This window comes from Nothobranchius furzeri, unplaced genomic scaffold (assembly GCF_043380555.1).
Source record: "Nothobranchius furzeri strain GRZ-AD unplaced genomic scaffold, NfurGRZ-RIMD1 Scf062, whole genome shotgun sequence".
Taxonomy (NCBI): Eukaryota; Metazoa; Chordata; class Actinopteri; order Cyprinodontiformes; family Nothobranchiidae; genus Nothobranchius; species Nothobranchius furzeri.
The window spans coordinates 70,128-87,661 of NW_027223079.1; the positions used below are offsets into that span (position 1 = coordinate 70,128).

The window sequence follows — 17,534 nt, forward strand, 5'->3', positions numbered from 1 at the left end:
GATCTTGAAACGTTCAGATCACTTACAACTCAATAGATTCTACCTTCTTGTAACGTTTCAGCCTGATTGGACCTTGTTTTCACAAACAAATGCACCCAGAATGATGTGAAATTGTGCTGCGTGCAACATAATTCTGGGTTCCATTTAAAAACCATAAGTGCTAATGACTCCAGTCCTTTTTGTGGTTGTAGGGGCTGTTGATTGGAGTACACTAAAACAAACCTGACCTCTTTAGGATATTCAGAAGCCATGTTATAAGCCCACAAATGTGTAACTGGACTACTTCTTTAAAGTGACACCAGGCCCGGTGACCTTTGGGACAAGGTTTGACCCCCTATAGGAATGTGCGATCATCATGAAACGTTCAGATCACTTACAACTCAATAGATTCTACTTTCCTGTAACGTTTCAGCCTGATTGGACCTTGTTTTCACACAAATGGACCCAGAATGATGTGAAATTGTGCTTCGTGCAACATAATTCTGGGTGCCATTTACAAACCATAAGTGCTAATGACTCCCTTCCTTTTTGTGGTTGTAGGGGCTGTTGATTGGAGTACATTAAAACAAACCTGATCTCTCTAGGAAATTCAGAAGCCAAGTTATAAGCCCACAAATGTGTAACTGGACTACTTCTTTAAATTGACACCAGATCCGGTGACCTTTGGGACATGGTTTGACCCCCTTAGGAAAGTGCTATCATCATGAAATGTTCAGATCACTTACAACTCAATAGATTCTACCTTCCTGTAACGTTTCAGCCTGATTGGACCTTGTTTTCACACAAATGAACCCAGAATGATATGAAATTGTGCTTCGTGCAACATAATTCTGGGAGCCATTTAAAAACCATAAGTGCTAATGACTCCATTCCTTTTTGTGGTTGTAGGGGCTTTTAATTGGAGTATACTAAAACAAACCTGATCTCTCTAGGACATTCAGAAGCCAAGTTATAAGCCCACAAATGTGTAACTGGACTACTTCTTTAAATTCACACCAGATCCGGTGACTTTTGGGACATGGTTTGACCCCCTTAGGAAAGTGCTATCATCATAAAACGTTCAGATCTCTTAAAACTCAATAGATTCTACCTTCCTGTAACGTTTCAGCCTGATTGGACCTTGTTTTCACACAAATGAACCCAGAATGATATGAAATTGTGCTTCGTGCAACATAATTCTGGGTGCCATTTAAAAACCATAAGTGCTAATGACTCCATTCCTTTTTGTGGATGTAGGGGCTGTTGATTGGAGTATACTAAAACAAACCTGATCTCTCTAGGACATTCAGAAGCCAAGTTATAAGCCCACAAATGTGTAACTGGACTACTTCTTTAAATTGACACCAGATCCGGTGGCCATTGGGACATGGTTTGACCCCCTTAGGAAAGTGCAATCATCATGAAACGTTCAGATCACTTACAACTCAATAGATTCTACCTTCCTGTAACGTTTCAGCCTGATTGGACCTTGTTTTCACTAACAAATGAACCCAGAATGATGTGAAATTGTGCTGCGTGCAACATAATTCTGGGTGCCATTTACAAACCATAAGTGCTAATGACTCCATTCCTTTTTGTGTTTGTAGGGGCTGTTGATATGAGTACACTAAAACAAACCTGATCTCTCTAGGACATTCAGAAGCCAAGTTATAAGCCCACAAATGTGTAACTGGACTACTTCTTTAAATTGACACCAGATCCAGTGACCTTTGGGACATGGTTTGACCCCCTTAGGAAAGTGCTATCATCATGAAACGTTCAGATCACTTACAACTCAATAGATTCTATCTTCCTGCAACGTTTCAGCCTGATTGGACCTTGTTTTCACACAAATGAACCCAGAATGATGTGAAATTGTGCTTCGTGCAACATAATTCTGGGTGCCATTTACAAACCGTAAGTGCTAATGACTCCATTCCTTTTTGGGTTAATGGGGGCTGTTAAATGGAGTACTCTTAAACAAACCTGACCTCTCTAGGATATTCAGAAGCCAAGTTATAAGCCCACAAATGTGTAACTGGACTACTTCTTTAAAGTGACACCAGATCCGGTGACCTTTGGGACATGGTTTAACCCCCAATAGGAATGTGCGATCATCATGAAACATTCAGATCACTTACAACTCAATAGATTCTACCTTCTTGTAACGTTTCAGCCTGATTGGACCTTGTTTTCACACAAATGGACCCAGAATGATGTGAAATTGTGCTTCGTGCAAATTAATTCTGGGTGCCATTTAAAAACCATAAGTGCTAATGACTCCATTCCTTTTTGGGTTAATGGGGGCTGTTAATTGGAGTACTCTTAAACAAACCTGACCTCTCTAGGATATTCAGAAGCCAAGTTATAAGCCCACAAATGTGTAACTGGACTACTTCTTTAAAGTGACACCAGATCCGGTGACCTTTGGGACATGGTTTGACCCCCAATAGGAATGTGCGATCATCATGAAACGTTCAGATCACTTACAACTCAATAGATTCTACCTTCTTGTAACGTTTCAGCCTGATTGGACCTTGTTTTTACACAAATGAACCCAGAATGATGTGACATTGTGCTTCTTGCAACATAATTCTGGGTGCCATTTACAAACTATAAGTGCTAATGACTCCCTTCCTTTTTGTGGTTGTAGGGGCTGTTGATTGGAGTACATTAAAACAAACCTGATCTCTCTAGGAAATTCAGAAGCCAAGTTATAAGCCCACAAATGTGTAGCTGGACTACTTCTTTAAATTGACACCAGATCCGGTGACCTTTGGGACATGGTTTGACCCCCTTAGGAAAGTGCTATCATCATGAAACGTTCAGATCACTTACAACTCAATAGATTCTACTTTCCTGTAACGTTTCAGCCTGATTGGACCTTGTTTTCACACAAATGAACCCAGAATGATGTGAAATTGTGCTTCGTGCAACATAATTCTGGGTGCCATTTACAAACCATAAGTGCTAATGACTCCATTCCTTTTTGTGCTTGTAGGGGCTGTTGATTGGAGTACACTAAAACAAACCTGATCTCTCTAGGACATTCAGAAGCCAAGTTATAAGCCCACAAATGCGTAACTGGACTACTTCTTTAAAGAGCAAGTAACGTCTAAATTAACTTTTTTTTGCTGATGAACTGCATAAATGAGTGTCTAATAGTGTTTTAAATGTGTGCATTCTTTATTTTAGCATTTTGGTGCATTTTCTTTAAAAATTAAAAATTCTGTCTAAAAACCACAGTAATGTGCCACCTTCAGCTGAAAACATAGAATTTGAGTCATTTTGAATAAATTTTAGCCAATGGCTAAAGAGTAAAGTACTACGTAAACCAGTAGAGTACTACGTAGCAGCTCCGTGCCAAAGTTATAAAAGCAACGAGCGTCTCGGCCACGCCCTGTGGCGAGTGGGAGTTGGATTTGCAAGCCAGTTTAGGAGGTCAGCGGTAGTTCAGCATTAGCATATAGCATTAGCATATCCTAGTCTTTAGCATATCTTTTAGTGTTATAAATACTTATTTAGTGTTAGATTTGGCTGTTGGATATTGTAGTTTAGTTAGTGTTTGGCTGTTAGTGTAATTGGGAAAGTAATTCGGGTTTAGTGCTCCATATCGTGTTAGTATTGGTGAGTAGGTGTAGTGTAGTATGGTTGTGGTGACTCTGTGGGCATTTTACCCGCGATTCTGCACGTCTCCGTTTGATGAGGGAGGCTGCCCACCATGGCTCTTCTGCGATTTAGATGCAGCCCACCGACTCTGCTCCCCCACCACGGCGGGCTCCAGTCTGAGGTGAGTAAGCTAAATAAGCGTTTTAACATCTTCTAAAGACAATTCCCTACCTAAATGCAAAGTCTGAGAGACGTGGTTCACTTCCTTTAGCTAGTCAGTCGGCAATTCTGCAACAGTGGCTCTAACTAACAGCACTAGTTGACAGACATTATTACAGCGTGAAATCCAGCACAGAGTGACCCAGTTCTGTAAGGAATTCTGTTCAGGAGGTCACATTTCAGGCTCTCCACATCATGTGTGACTGACTTTTACGTTATAACGATCACACACTAAGAATGTTATAAAGCACCTATATAGGAGATTCTTTTATATATTATCTGACTTTATAAACTCCCAACAACAATGTGCTTATATATTTTTTTTCAGGCTAAATCTACCCAAGACACTGGCTGTCAGACTGATTTAGCTGCAAGAATGCACTTGTCCAGGCAGACGTGAAGCCTTACCTGTAGCAAAGGTGAATTATTTTTAATAATCTTCTATGTAAACATTTTATTATTACCTTCTAGTTTTAATTTGTTTTACAGATTATTGTTACACGTGATTTTATGCTCTTTTAAACATTTATAAATGTGCTGCTTCTTTGTTTTTACATAGCCAGCCAGAATGGAGTTCACAGCCGCAGTGTGTCTGGTGTCCCACGGGGACCATGATGAAAATTCATCTTCCAGAAGGTCCCAGAGCAGCGGCCGCACACCCTGAAAAGACCAAGGTGTGAGGTGTCTGCTGTTGATTCCAGCTTCCACCTCAGTGACAGTGCAAGCTCAGTGAACTGTTCAAGGTAAAAAAAAAATTAAAACATTTCAGAATTTTTAAGATATTAACAATTAAATAAGTATGTGATTACATCATGACGGAGGCTACTGATTCTGCCCCCGTGACACTTGGTGGTGACGTGTGAGCTGATTCACATGGAAAAAAAGTTTTACATTAAATATTTTGTTTTTGCTATCAAAAGTAAATTAACTAATAACCTGCATTATTGCAGGACACTCAGCAAAATATGGACTCTACAACATGAGGCAGGCACACGTTAATAACTCTATATTAGCACATAAGGTGAGCAACACCACATATAGTACACTGTCCTGAATTTGTTTTCTTTCTGCATCTCATTAGCCTGGCTGATCACCCGATAACTCCTGTCATCTGGTTATGACAGCATGAGGATGTCCTCACACACCTGTAACCTATCAGCTCATCTGGCAGAATAGAGAGAGAAGAGACAACACCAAATCTCCTGTTCCTGGAAAGCCCTCAGCCATCCTTCGATGACTGAGAACCTTCATCAGCTCTGTCTCCTGTCTGCCTACAATTATTATAATAAATATTGTGTTTGACAAGTTTTTTTGTGCTGCCAAATATCTCATATAGATTCCAGTTTTGATATTTCAATGGATATTTATAAATAACATTAATTGAATTATCACATTGCATGTTTAACTAGCCCTATTGTGATGATTTAAACTAGCACCTCACTGTTAAAAGCTCATTTTAATTTCAAGCATGTTTAAGTATTTATGGACATGAAAAAAAACAGGAAATATATAAATTGAGATTTATTTAATTAATATAACAAATAAGGGGGAAAGAGTCATTGAAAGGCACATTCTTCTGGAAGCTCCTGATCCTGACGACACCAGCAGAGGAGACCAGCTGCAGACACCAGAGACCAGCTGCAGACACCAGAGGACCTAGAACCAAGAGAGCAGCTGTTATTAGTAAACAAATAAATCAGGGCAGTTTTAGTGAGCTGAACACATTAAAGAATAATTTTCTCATGGGGTATTTTCATAACTTTATGCAGCAGACTAACTTGAGCCCAGGGCTACCGGAGAGCTGCTATCCAGCACGTTTCAGTGGATTTTCCAGCTTTAACAGGTTAGATTAACTGTTAAGCAGCTCAGCTATTTGTTGCTGATTAAAACCAGGTGTGCTGAAGCAGATAAACCTCTAAAACATGCTGAATACTAGCTCTCTAGGGCCGTGGAGACAAACCCTGCAGCTAATCTGATGCTATGGCTAATGGCTACTTACATTCAGAGGTGGTTCTGTTGGGTCAGTTCTGGGAGTTACAGGCAACTCACAAGCTCAAAAAATTAAGGCTCAGGTCCGCTTGTCTCCTCCAAATACACTTGGTCCCTTTCTTCTCAAGTGTCTGGGTAAGGAGGGGGAGAAACGTCCTCCATTTCTAATAACTGCATAGAGTGAAGGGAGCTAGCATAGTCTAGTTAGCCGTCGTCTTCGTCACTGCCGCGGCTCCGCCCTCTCCGTCCTCCAGGCAACGCCTACTAATGTTGCATTTTTTAAAATTGATACGTGGGTGGAGAAGGTCTCCGAGGCTGAATTGACCCGCTCTTTAAATTGCCACCAGATCCGGTGACCTTTGGGACATGGTTTGACCCCCTTAGGAAAGTGCTATCATCATGAAACGTTTAGATCACTTACAACTCAATAGCTTCTACCTTCCTGTAACGTTTCAGCCTGATTGGACCTTGTTTTCACACAAATGAACCCAGAAAGATGTGAAATTGTGCTTCGTGCAACATAATTCTGGGTGCCATTTAAAAACCATAAGTGCTAATGACTCCATTCCTTTTTGGGTTAATGGGGGCTGTTAATTGGAGTACTCTAAAACAAACCTGACCTCTCTAGGATATTCAGAAGCCAAGTTATAAGCCCACAAATGTGTAACTGGACTAGTCCTTTAAAGTGACACCAGGCCCGGTGACCTTTGGGACATGGTTTGACCCCTATAGGAATGTGCGATCATCATGAAAGGTTCAGATCACTTACAACTCAATAGATTCTACCTTCTTGTAACGTTTCAGCCTGATTGGACCTTGTTTTCACACAAATGGACCCAGAATGATGTGAAATTGTGCTTCGTGCAACATAATTCTGGGTGCCATTTACAAACCATAAGCGCTAATGACTCCATTACTTTTTGTGGTTGTAGGGGCTGTTGACTGGAGTACATTAAAACAAACCTGATCTCTCTAGGACATTCAGAAGCCAAGTTATAAGCCCACAAATGTGTAACTGGACTACTTCTTTAAATTGACACCAGATCTGGTGACCTTTGGGACATGGTTTGACCCCCTTAGGAAAGGGCGATCATCTTGAAACGTTCAGATCCCTTACAACTCAATAGATTCTACCTTCTTGTAACGTTTCAGCCTGATTGGACCTTGTTTTCACACAAATGGACCCAGAATGATGTGAAATTGTGCTTCGTGCAACATAATTCTGGGTGCCATTTACAAACCATAAGTGCTAATGACTCCATTCCTTTTTGTGCTTGCAGGGGCTGTTGATTGGAGTACACTAAAACAAACCTGACCTCTCTAGGACATTCAGAAGCCAAGTTATAAGCCCACAAAGGTGTAACTGGACTACTTTAAAGTGACACCAGGCCCGGTGACCTTTGGGACATGGTTTGACCCACTATAGGATTGTGCGATCATCTTGAAACGTTCAGATCACTTACAACTCAATAGATTCTACCTTCTTGTAACGTTTCAGCCTGATTGGACCTTGTTTTCACACAAATGGACCCAGAATGATGTGAAATTGTGCTTCGTGCAACATAATTCTGGGTGCCATTTACAAACCATAAGTGCTAATGACTCCATTCCTTTTTGTGGTGGTAGGGGCTGTTGGTTGGAGTACATTAAAACAAACCTGATCTCTCTAGGACATTCAGAAGCCAAGTTATAAGCCCACAAATGTGTAACTGGACTACTTCTTTAAATTGACACCAGATCCGGTGACCTTTGGGACATGGTTTGACCCCCTTAGGAAAGTGCTATCATCATGAAACGTTCAGATCACTTACAACTCAATAGATTCTACCTTCCTGTCACGTTTCAGCCTGATTGGACCTTGTTTTCACACAAATGGACCCAGAATGATGTGAAATTGTGCTTCGTGCAACATAATTCTGGGTGCCATTTACAAACCATAAGTGCTAATGACTCCATTCCTTTTTGTGGTTGTAGGGGCTGTTGATTGGAGTACATTAAAACAAACCTGATCTCTCTAGGACATTCAGAAGCCAAGTTATAAGCCCACAAATGTGTAACTGGACTACTACTTTAAATTGACACCAGATCCGGTGACCTTTGGGACATGGTTTGACCCCCTTAGGAAAGTGCGATCATCTTGAAACGTTCAGATCACTTACAACTCAATAGATTCTACCTTCTTGTAACGTTTCAGCCTGATTGGACCTTGTTTTCAGACAAATGGACCCAGAGTGATGAGAAATTGTGCTTCGTGCAACATAATTCTGGGAGCCATTTAAAAACCATAAGTGCTAATGACTCCATTCCTTTTTGTGGTTGTAGGGGCTGTTGATTGGAGTATACTAAAACAAACCTGATCTCTCTAGGACATTCAGAAGCCAAGTTATAAGCCCACAAATGTGTAACTGGACTACTTCTTTAAATTGACACCAGATCTGGTGACCTTTGGGACATGGTTTGACCCCCTTAGGAAAGGGCGATCATCTTGAAACGTTCAGATCACTTACAACTCAATAGATTCTACCTTCTTGTAACGTTTCAGCCTGATTGGACCTTGTTTTCACACAAATGGACCCAGAATGATGTGAAATTGTGCTTTGTGCAACATAATTCTGGGTGCCATTTACAAACCATAAGTGCTAATGACTCCATTCCTTTTTGTGCTTGTAGGGGCTGTTGATTGGAGTACACTAAAACAAACCTGACCTCTCTAGGACATTCAGAAGCCAAGTTATAAGCCCACAAAGGTGTAACTGGACTACTTCTTTAAAGTGACACCAGACCCCGGTGACCTTGGGGACATGGTTTGACCCCATTAGGAAAGCGCTATCATCATGAAACGTTCAGATCACTTACAACTCAATAGATTCTACCTTCCTGTAACGTTTCAGCCTGATTGGACCTTGTTTTAACACAAATGAACCCAGAATGATGTGAAATTGTGCTTCGTGCAACATAATTCTGGGTGCCATTTACAAACCATAAGTGCTAATGACTCCATTCCTTTTTGTGGTTGTAGGGGCTGTTTATTGGAGTACACTAAAACAAACCTGACCTCACTAGGACATTCATAAGCCAAGTTATAAGCCCACAAATGTGTAACTGGACTACTTCTTTAAATTGACACCAGATCCGGTGACCTTTGGGACATGGTTTGACCCCCTTAGGAAAGTGCTATCATCATGAAACGTTCAGATCACTTACAACTCAATATATTCTACCTTCCTGTAACGTTTCAGCCTGATTGGACCTTGTTTTCACACAAATGAACCCAGAATGATGTGAAATTGTGCTTCGTGCAACATAATTCTGGATGCCATTTAAAAACCATAAGTGCTAATGACTCCATTCCTTTTTGGGGTTGTAGGGGTTGTTAATTGGAGTACTCTAAACCAAACCTGATCTCTCTAGGACATTCAGAAGCCAAGTTATAAGCCCACAAATGTGTAACTGGACTACTTCTTTAAATTGACACGAGATCTGGTGAACTCTGGGACATGGTTTGACCCCCTTAGGAAAGTGCTATCATCATGAAACGTTCAGATCACTTACAACTCAATAGATTCTACCTTCCTGTAACGTTTCAGCCTGATTGGACCTTGTTTTCACACAAATGAACCCAGAATGATGTGAAATTGTGCTTTGTGCAACATAATTCTGGGTGCGATTTAAAAACCATAAGTGCTAATGACTCCATTCCTTTTTGGGTTAATGGGGGCTGTTAACTGGAGTACTCTAAAACAAACCTGACCTCTCTAGGATATTCAGAAGCCAAGTTATAAGCCCACAAATGTGTAACTGGACTACTTCTTTAAAGTGACACCAGGCCCGGTGACCTTTGGGACATGGTTTGACCCCCTATAGGAATGTGCGGTCATCATGAAACGTTCAGATCACTTACAACTCAAAAGATTCTACCTTCTTGTAACGTTTCAGCCTGATTGGACCTTGTTTTCACACAAATGGACCCAGAATGATGTGAAATTGTGCTTCGCGCAACATAATTCTGGGTGCCATTTACAAACCATAAGTGCTAATGACTCCATTCCTTTTTGTGGTTGTAGGGGCTGTTGATTGGAGTACATTAAAACAAACCTGATCTCTCTAGGACATTCAGAAGCCAAGTTATAAGCCCACAAATGTGTAACTGGACAACTTCTTTAAATTGACACCAGATCCGGTGACCTTTGGGACATGGTTTGACCCCCTTAGGAAAGTGCGATCATCTTGAAACGTTCAGATCACTTACAACTCAATAGATTCTACCTTCTTGTAACGTTTCAGCCTGATTGGACCTTGTTTTCACACAAAAGGACCCAGAATGATGTGAAATTGTGCTTCGTGCAAATTAATTCTGGGTGCCATTTAAAAACCATAAGTGCTAATGACTCCATTCCTTTTTGGGTTAATGGGGGCTGTTAATTGGAGTACTCTTAAACAAACCTGACCTCTCAAGGATATTCAGAAGCCAAGTTATAAGCCCACAAATGTGTAACTGGACTACTTCTTTAAAGTGACACCAGATCCGGTGACCTTTGGGACATGGTTTGACCCCCAATAGGAATGTGCGATCATCATGAAACGTTCAGATCACTTACAACTCAATAGATTCTACCTTCTTGTAACGTTTCAGCCTGATTGGACCTTGTTTTTACACAAATGAACCCAGAATGATGTGACATTGTGCTTCGTGCAACATAATTCTGGGTGCCATTTACAAACCATAAGTGCTAATGACTCCCTTCCTTTTTGTGGTTGTAGGGGCTGTTGATTGGAGTACATTAAAACAAACCTGATCTCTCTAGGAAATTCAGAAGCCAAGTTATAAGCCCACAAATGTGTAGCTGGACTACTTCTTTAAATTGACACCAGATCCGGTGACCTTTGGGACATGGTTTGACCCCCTTAGGAAAGTGCTATCATCATGAAACGTTCAGATCACTTACAACTCAATAGATTCTACTTTCCTGTAACGTTTCAGCCTGATTGGACCTTGTTTTCACACAAATGAACCCAGAATGATGTGAAATTGTGCTTCGTGCAACATAATTCTGGGTGCCATTTACAAACCATAAGTGCTAATGACTCCATTCCTTTTTGTGCTTGTAGGGGCTGTTGATTGGAGTACACTAAAACAAACCTGATCTCTCTAGGACATTCAGAAGCCAAGTTATAAGCCCACAAATGCGTAACTGGACTACTTCTTTAAAGAGCAAGTAACGTCTAAATTAACTTTTTTTTGCTGATGAACTGCATAAATGAGTGTCTAATAGTGTTTTAAATGTGTGCATTCTTTATTTTAGCATTTTGGTGCATTTTCTTTAAAAATTAAAAATTCTGTCTAAAAACCACAGTAATGTGCCACCTTCAGCTGAAAACATAGAATTTGAGTCATTTTGAATAAATTTTAGCCAATGGCTAAAGAGTAAAGTACTACGTAAACCAGTAGAGTACTACGTAGCAGCTCCGTGCCAAAGTTATAAAAGCAACGAGCGTCTCGGCCACGCCCTGTGGCGAGTGGGAGTTGGATTTGCAAGCCAGTTTAGGAGGTCAGCGGTAGTTCAGCATTAGCATATAGCATTAGCATATCCTAGTCTTTAGCATATCTTTTAGTGTTATAAATACTTATTTAGTGTTAGATTTGGCTGTTGGATATTGTAGTTTAGTTAGTGTTTGGCTGTTAGTGTAATTGGGAAAGTAATTCGGGTTTAGTGCTCCATATCGTGTTAGTATTGGTGAGTAGGTGTAGTGTAGTATGGTTGCGGTGACTCTGTGGGCATTTTACCCGCGATTCTGCACGTCTCCGTTTGATGAGGGAGGCTGCCCACCATGGCTCTTCCGCGATTTAGATGCAGCCCACCGACTCTGCTCCCCCACCACGGCGGGCTCCAGTCTGAGGTGAGTAAGCTAAATAAGCGTTTTAACATCTTCTTAAGACAATTCCCTACCTAAATGCAAAGTCTGAGAGACGTGGTTCACTTCCTTTAGCTAGTCAGTCGGCAATTCTGCAACAGTGGCTCTAACTAACAGCACTAGTTGACAGACATTATTACAGCGTGAAATCCAGCACAGAGTGACCCAGTTCTGTAAGGAATTCTGTTCAGGAGGTCACATTTCAGGCTCTCCACATCATGTGTGACTGACTTTTACGTTATAACGATCACACACTAAGAATGTTATAAAGCACCTATATAGGAGATTCTTTTATATATTATCTGACTTTATAAACTCCCAACAACAATGTGCTTATATATTTTTTTTCAGGCTAAATCTACCCAAGACACTGGCTGTCAGACTGATTTAGCTGCAAGAATGCACTTGTCCAGGCAGACGTGAAGCCTTACCTGTAGCAAAGGTGAATTATTTTTAATAATCTTCTATGTAAACATTTTATTATTACCTTCTAGTTTTAATTTGTTTTACAGATTATTGTTACACGTGATTTTATGCTCTTTTAAACATTTATAAATGTGCTGCTTCTTTGTTTTTACATAGCCAGCCAGAATGGAGTTCACAGCCGCAGTGTGTCTGGTGTCCCACGGGGACCATGATGAAAATTCATCTTCCAGAAGGTCCCAGAGCAGCGGCCGCACACCCTGAAAAGACCAAGGTGTGAGGTGTCTGCTGTTGATTCCAGCTTCCACCTCAGTGACAGTGCAAGCTCAGTGAACTGTTCAAGGTAAAAAAAAAATTAAAACATTTCAGAATTTTTAAGATATTAACAATTAAATAAGTATGTGATTACATCATGACGGAGGCTACTGATTCTGCCCCCGTGACACTTGGTGGTGACGTGTGAGCTGATTCACATGGAAAAAAAGTTTTACATTAAATATTTTGTTTTTGCTATCAAAAGTAAATTAACTAATAACCTGCATTATTGCAGGACACTCAGCAAAATATGGACTCTACAACATGAGGCAGGCACACGTTAATAACTCTATATTAGCACATAAGGTGAGCAACACCACATATAGTACACTGTCCTGAATTTGTTTTCTTTCTGCATCTCATTAGCCTGGCTGATCACCCGATAACTCCTGTCATCTGGTTATGACAGCATGAGGATGTCCTCACACACCTGTAACCTATCAGCTCATCTGGCAGAATAGAGAGAGAAGAGACAACACCAAATCTCCTGTTCCTGGAAAGCCCTCAGCCATCCTTCGATGACTGAGAACCTCCATCAGCTCTGTCTCCTGTCTGCCTACAATTATTATAATAAATATTGTGTTTGACAAGTTTTTTTGTGCTGCCAAATATCTCATATAGATTCCAGTTTTGATATTTCAATGGATATTTATAAATAACATTAATTGAATTATCACATTGCATGTTTAACTAGCCCTATTGTGATGATTTAAACTAGCACCTCACTGTTAAAAGCTCATTTTAATTTCAAGCATGTTTAAGTATTTATGGACATGAAAAAAAAACAGGAAATATATAAATTGAGATTTATTTAAATAATATAACAAATAAGGGGGAAAGAGTCATTGAAAGGCACATTCTTCTGGAAGCTCCTGATCCTGACGACACCAGCAGAGGAGACCAGCTGCAGACACCAGAGACCAGCTGCAGACACCAGAGGACCTAGAACCAAGAGAGCAGCTGTTATTAGTAAACAAATAAATCAGGGCAGTTTTAGTGAGCTGAACACATTAAAGAATAATTTTCTCATGGGGTATTTTCATAACTTTATGCAGCAGACTAACTTGAGCCCAGGGCTACCGGAGAGCTGCTATCCAGCACGTTTCAGTGGATTTTCCAGCTTTAACAGGTTAGATTAACTGTTAAGCAGCTCAGCTATTTGTTGCTGATTAAAACCAGGTGTGCTGAAGCAGATAAACCTCTAAAACATGCTGAATACTAGCTCTCTAGGGCCGTGGAGACAAACCCTGCAGCTAATCTGATGCTATGGCTAATGGCTACTTACATTCAGAGGTGGTTCTGTTGGGTCAGTTCTGGGAGTTACAGGCAACTCACAAGCTCAAAAAATTAAGGCTCAGGTCCGCTTGTCTCCTCCAAATACACTTGGTCCCTTTCTTCTCAAGTGTCTGGGTAAGGAGGGGGAGAAACGTCCTCCATTTCTAATAACTGCATAGAGTGAAGGGAGCTAGCATCGTCTAGTTAGCCGTCGTCTTCGTCACTGCCGCGGCTCCGCCCTCTCCGTCCTCCAGGCAACGCCTACTAATGTTGCATTTTTTAAAATTGATACGTGGGTGGAGAAGGTCTCCGAGGCTGAATTGACCCGCTCTTTAAATTGCCACCAGATCCGGTGACCTTTGGGACATGGTTTGACCCCCTTAGGAAAGTGCTATCATCATGAAACGTTCAGATCACTTACAACTCAATAGCTTCTACCTTCCTGTAACGTTTCAGCCTGATTGGACCTTGTTTTCACACAAATGAACCCAGAAAGATGTGAAATTGTGCTTCGTGCAACATAATTCTGGGTGCCATTTAAAAACCATAAGTGCTAATGACTCCATTCCTTTTTGGGTTAATGGGGGCTGTTAATTGGAGTACTCTAAAACAAACCTGACCTCTCTAGGATATTCAGAAGCCAAGTTATAAGCCCACAAATGTGTAACTGGACTAGTCCTTTAAAGTGACACCAGGCCCGGTGACCTTTGGGACATGGTTTGACCCCTATAGGAATGTGCGATCATCATGAAAGGTTCAGATCACTTACAACTCAATAGATTCTACCTTCTTGTAACGTTTCAGCCTGATTGGACCTTGTTTTCACACAAATGGACCCAGAATGATGTGAAATTGTGCTTCGTGCAACATAATTCTGGGTGCCATTTACAAACCATAAGCGCTAATGACTCCATTCCTTTTTGTGGTTGTAGGGGCTGTTGACTGGTGTACATTAAAACAAACCTGATCTCTCTAGGACATTCAGAAGCCAAGTTATAAGCCCACAAATGTGTAACTGGACTACTTCTTTAAATTGACACCAGATCTGGTGACCTTTGGGACATGGTTTGACCCCCTTAGGAAAGGGCGATCATCTTGAAACGTTCAGATCCCTTACAACTCAATAGATTCTACCTTCTTGTAACGTTTCAGCCTGATTGGACCTTGTTTTCACACAAATGGACCCAGAATGATGTGAAATTGTGCTTCGTGCAACATAATTCTGGGTGCCATTTACAAACCATAAGTGCTAATGACTCCATTCCTTTTTGTGATTGTAGGGGCTGTTGATTGGAGTACAATAAAACAAACCTGATCTCTCTAGGACATTCAGAAGCCAAGTTATAAGCCCACAAAGGTGTAACTGGACTACTTTAAAGTGACACCAGGCCCGGTGACCTTTGGGACATGGTTTGACCCACTATAGGATTGTGCGATCATCTTGAAACGTTCAGATCACTTACAACTCAATAGATTCTACCTTCTTGTAACGTTTCAGCCTGATTGGTCCTTGTTTTCACACAAATGGACCCAGAATGATGTGAAATTGTGCTTCGTGCAACATAATTCTGGGTGCCATTTACAAACCATAAGTGCTAATGACTCCATTCCTTTTTGTGGTGGTAGGGGCTGTTGGTTGGAGTACATTAAAACAAACCTGATCTCTCTAGGACATTCAGAAGCCAAGTTATAAGCCCACAAATGTGTAACTGGACTACTTCTTTAAATTGACACCAGATCCGGTGACCTTTGGGACATGGTTTGACCCCCTTAGGAAAGTGCTATCATCATGAAACGTTCAGATCACTTACAACTCAATAGATTCTACCTTCCTGTAACGTTTCAGCCTGATTGGACCTTGTTTTCACACAAATGGACCCAGAATGATGTGAAATTGTGCTTCATGCAACATAATTCTGGGTGCCATTTACAAACCATAAGTGCTAATGACTCCATTCCTTTTTGTGGTTGTAGGGGCTGTTGATTGGAGTACATTAAAACAAACCTGATCTCTCTAGGACATTCAGAAGCCAAGTTATAAGCCCACAAATGTGTAACTGGACTACTTCTTTAAATTGACACCAGATCCGGTGACCTTTGGGACATGGTTTGACCCCCTTAGGAAAGTGCGATCATCTTGAAACGTTCAGATCACTTACAACTCAATAGATTCTACCTTCTTGTAACGTTTCAGCCTGATTGGACCTTGTTTTCAGACAAATGGACCCAGAGTGATGAGAAATTGTGCTTCGTGCAACATAATTCTGGGTGCCATTTAAAAACCATAAGTGCTAATGACTCCATTCCTTTTTCTGGTTGTAGGGGCTGTTGATTGGAGTATACTAAAACAAACCTGATCTCTCTAGGACATTCAGAAGCCAAGTTATAAGCCCACAAATGTGTAACTGGACTACTTCTTTAAATTGACACCAGATCTGGTGACCTTTGGGACATGGTTTGACCCCCTTAGGAAAGGGCGATCATCTTGAAACGTTCAGATCACTTACAACTCAATAGATTCTACATTCTTGTAACGTTTCAGCCTGATTGGACCTTGTTTTCACACAAATGGACCCATAATGATGTGAAATTGTGCTTTGTGCAACATAATTCTGGGTGCCATTTACAAACCATAAGTGCTAATGACTCCATTCCTTTTTGTGCTTATAGGGGCTGTTGATTGGAGTACACTAAAACAAACCTGACCTCTCTAGGACATTCAGAAGCCAAGTTATAAGCCCACAAAGGTGTAACTGGACTACTTCTTTAAAGTGACACCAGGCCCGGTGACCTTTGGGACATGGTTTGACCCCCTATAGGGTTGTGCGATCATCTTGAAACGTTCAGATCACTTACAATTCAATAGATTCTAACTTCTTGTAACGTTTCAGCCTGATTGGACCTTGTTTTCACACAGATGGACCCAGAATGATGTGAAATTGTGCTTCGTGCAACATAATTCTGGGTGCCATTTACAAACCATAAGTGCTAATGACTCCATTCCTTTTTGTGGTTGTAGGGGCTGTTGGTTGAAGTACATTAAAACAAACCTGATCTCTCTAGGACATTCAGAAGCCAAGTTATAAGCCCACAAATGTGTAACTGGACTACTTCTTTAAATTGACACCAGATCCGGTGACCTTTGGGACATGGTTTGACCCCCTTAGGAAAGTGCTATCATCATGAAACGTTCAGTTCACTTATAACTCAATAGATTCTACCTTCCTGTAACGTTTTAGCCTGATTGGACCTTGTTTTCACACAAATGAACCCAGAATGATGTGAAATTGTGCTTCGTGCAACATAATTCTGGGAGCCATTTAAAAACCATAAGTGCTAATGACTCCATTCCTTTTTGTGATTGTAGGGGCTGGTAATTGGAGTATACTAAAACAAACCTGATCTCTCTAGGACATTCAGAAGCCAAGTTATAAGCCCACAAATGTGTAACTGGACTACTTCTTTAAATTGACACCAGATCCGGTAACCTTTGGGACATGGTTTGACACCCTTAGGAAAGTGCTATCATCAGGAAACTTTCAGATCACTTACAACTCTATAGATTCTACCTTCTTGTAGCGTTTCAGCGTTATTGGACCTTGTTTTCACACAAATGAACCCAGAATGATGTGAAATTGTGCTTTGTGCAACATAATTCTGGTTGCCATTTACAAACCATAAGTGCTAATGACTCCATTCCTTTTTGTGGTTGTAGGGGCTGTTGATTGGAGCACATTAAAACAAACCTGATCTCTCTAGGACATTCAGAAGCCATGTTATAAGCCCACAAATGTGTAACTGGACTACTTCTT

At 40.9% G+C, this 17,534-nt stretch overlaps 1 long non-coding RNA gene across 1 annotated transcript; it reads left to right on the top strand.

The window, feature by feature from the left end:
• The first annotated feature begins 10,887 nt into the window (after positions 1–10,887).
• Positions 10,888–12,332, top strand: LOC139064916 (uncharacterized). The gene is made up of 3 exons (XR_011517914.1): positions 10,888–11,694; positions 12,061–12,151; positions 12,292–12,332. It is a non-coding gene; the product is annotated as an uncharacterized lncRNA (long non-coding RNA).
• Positions 12,333–17,534: the final 5,202 nt, after the last annotated feature.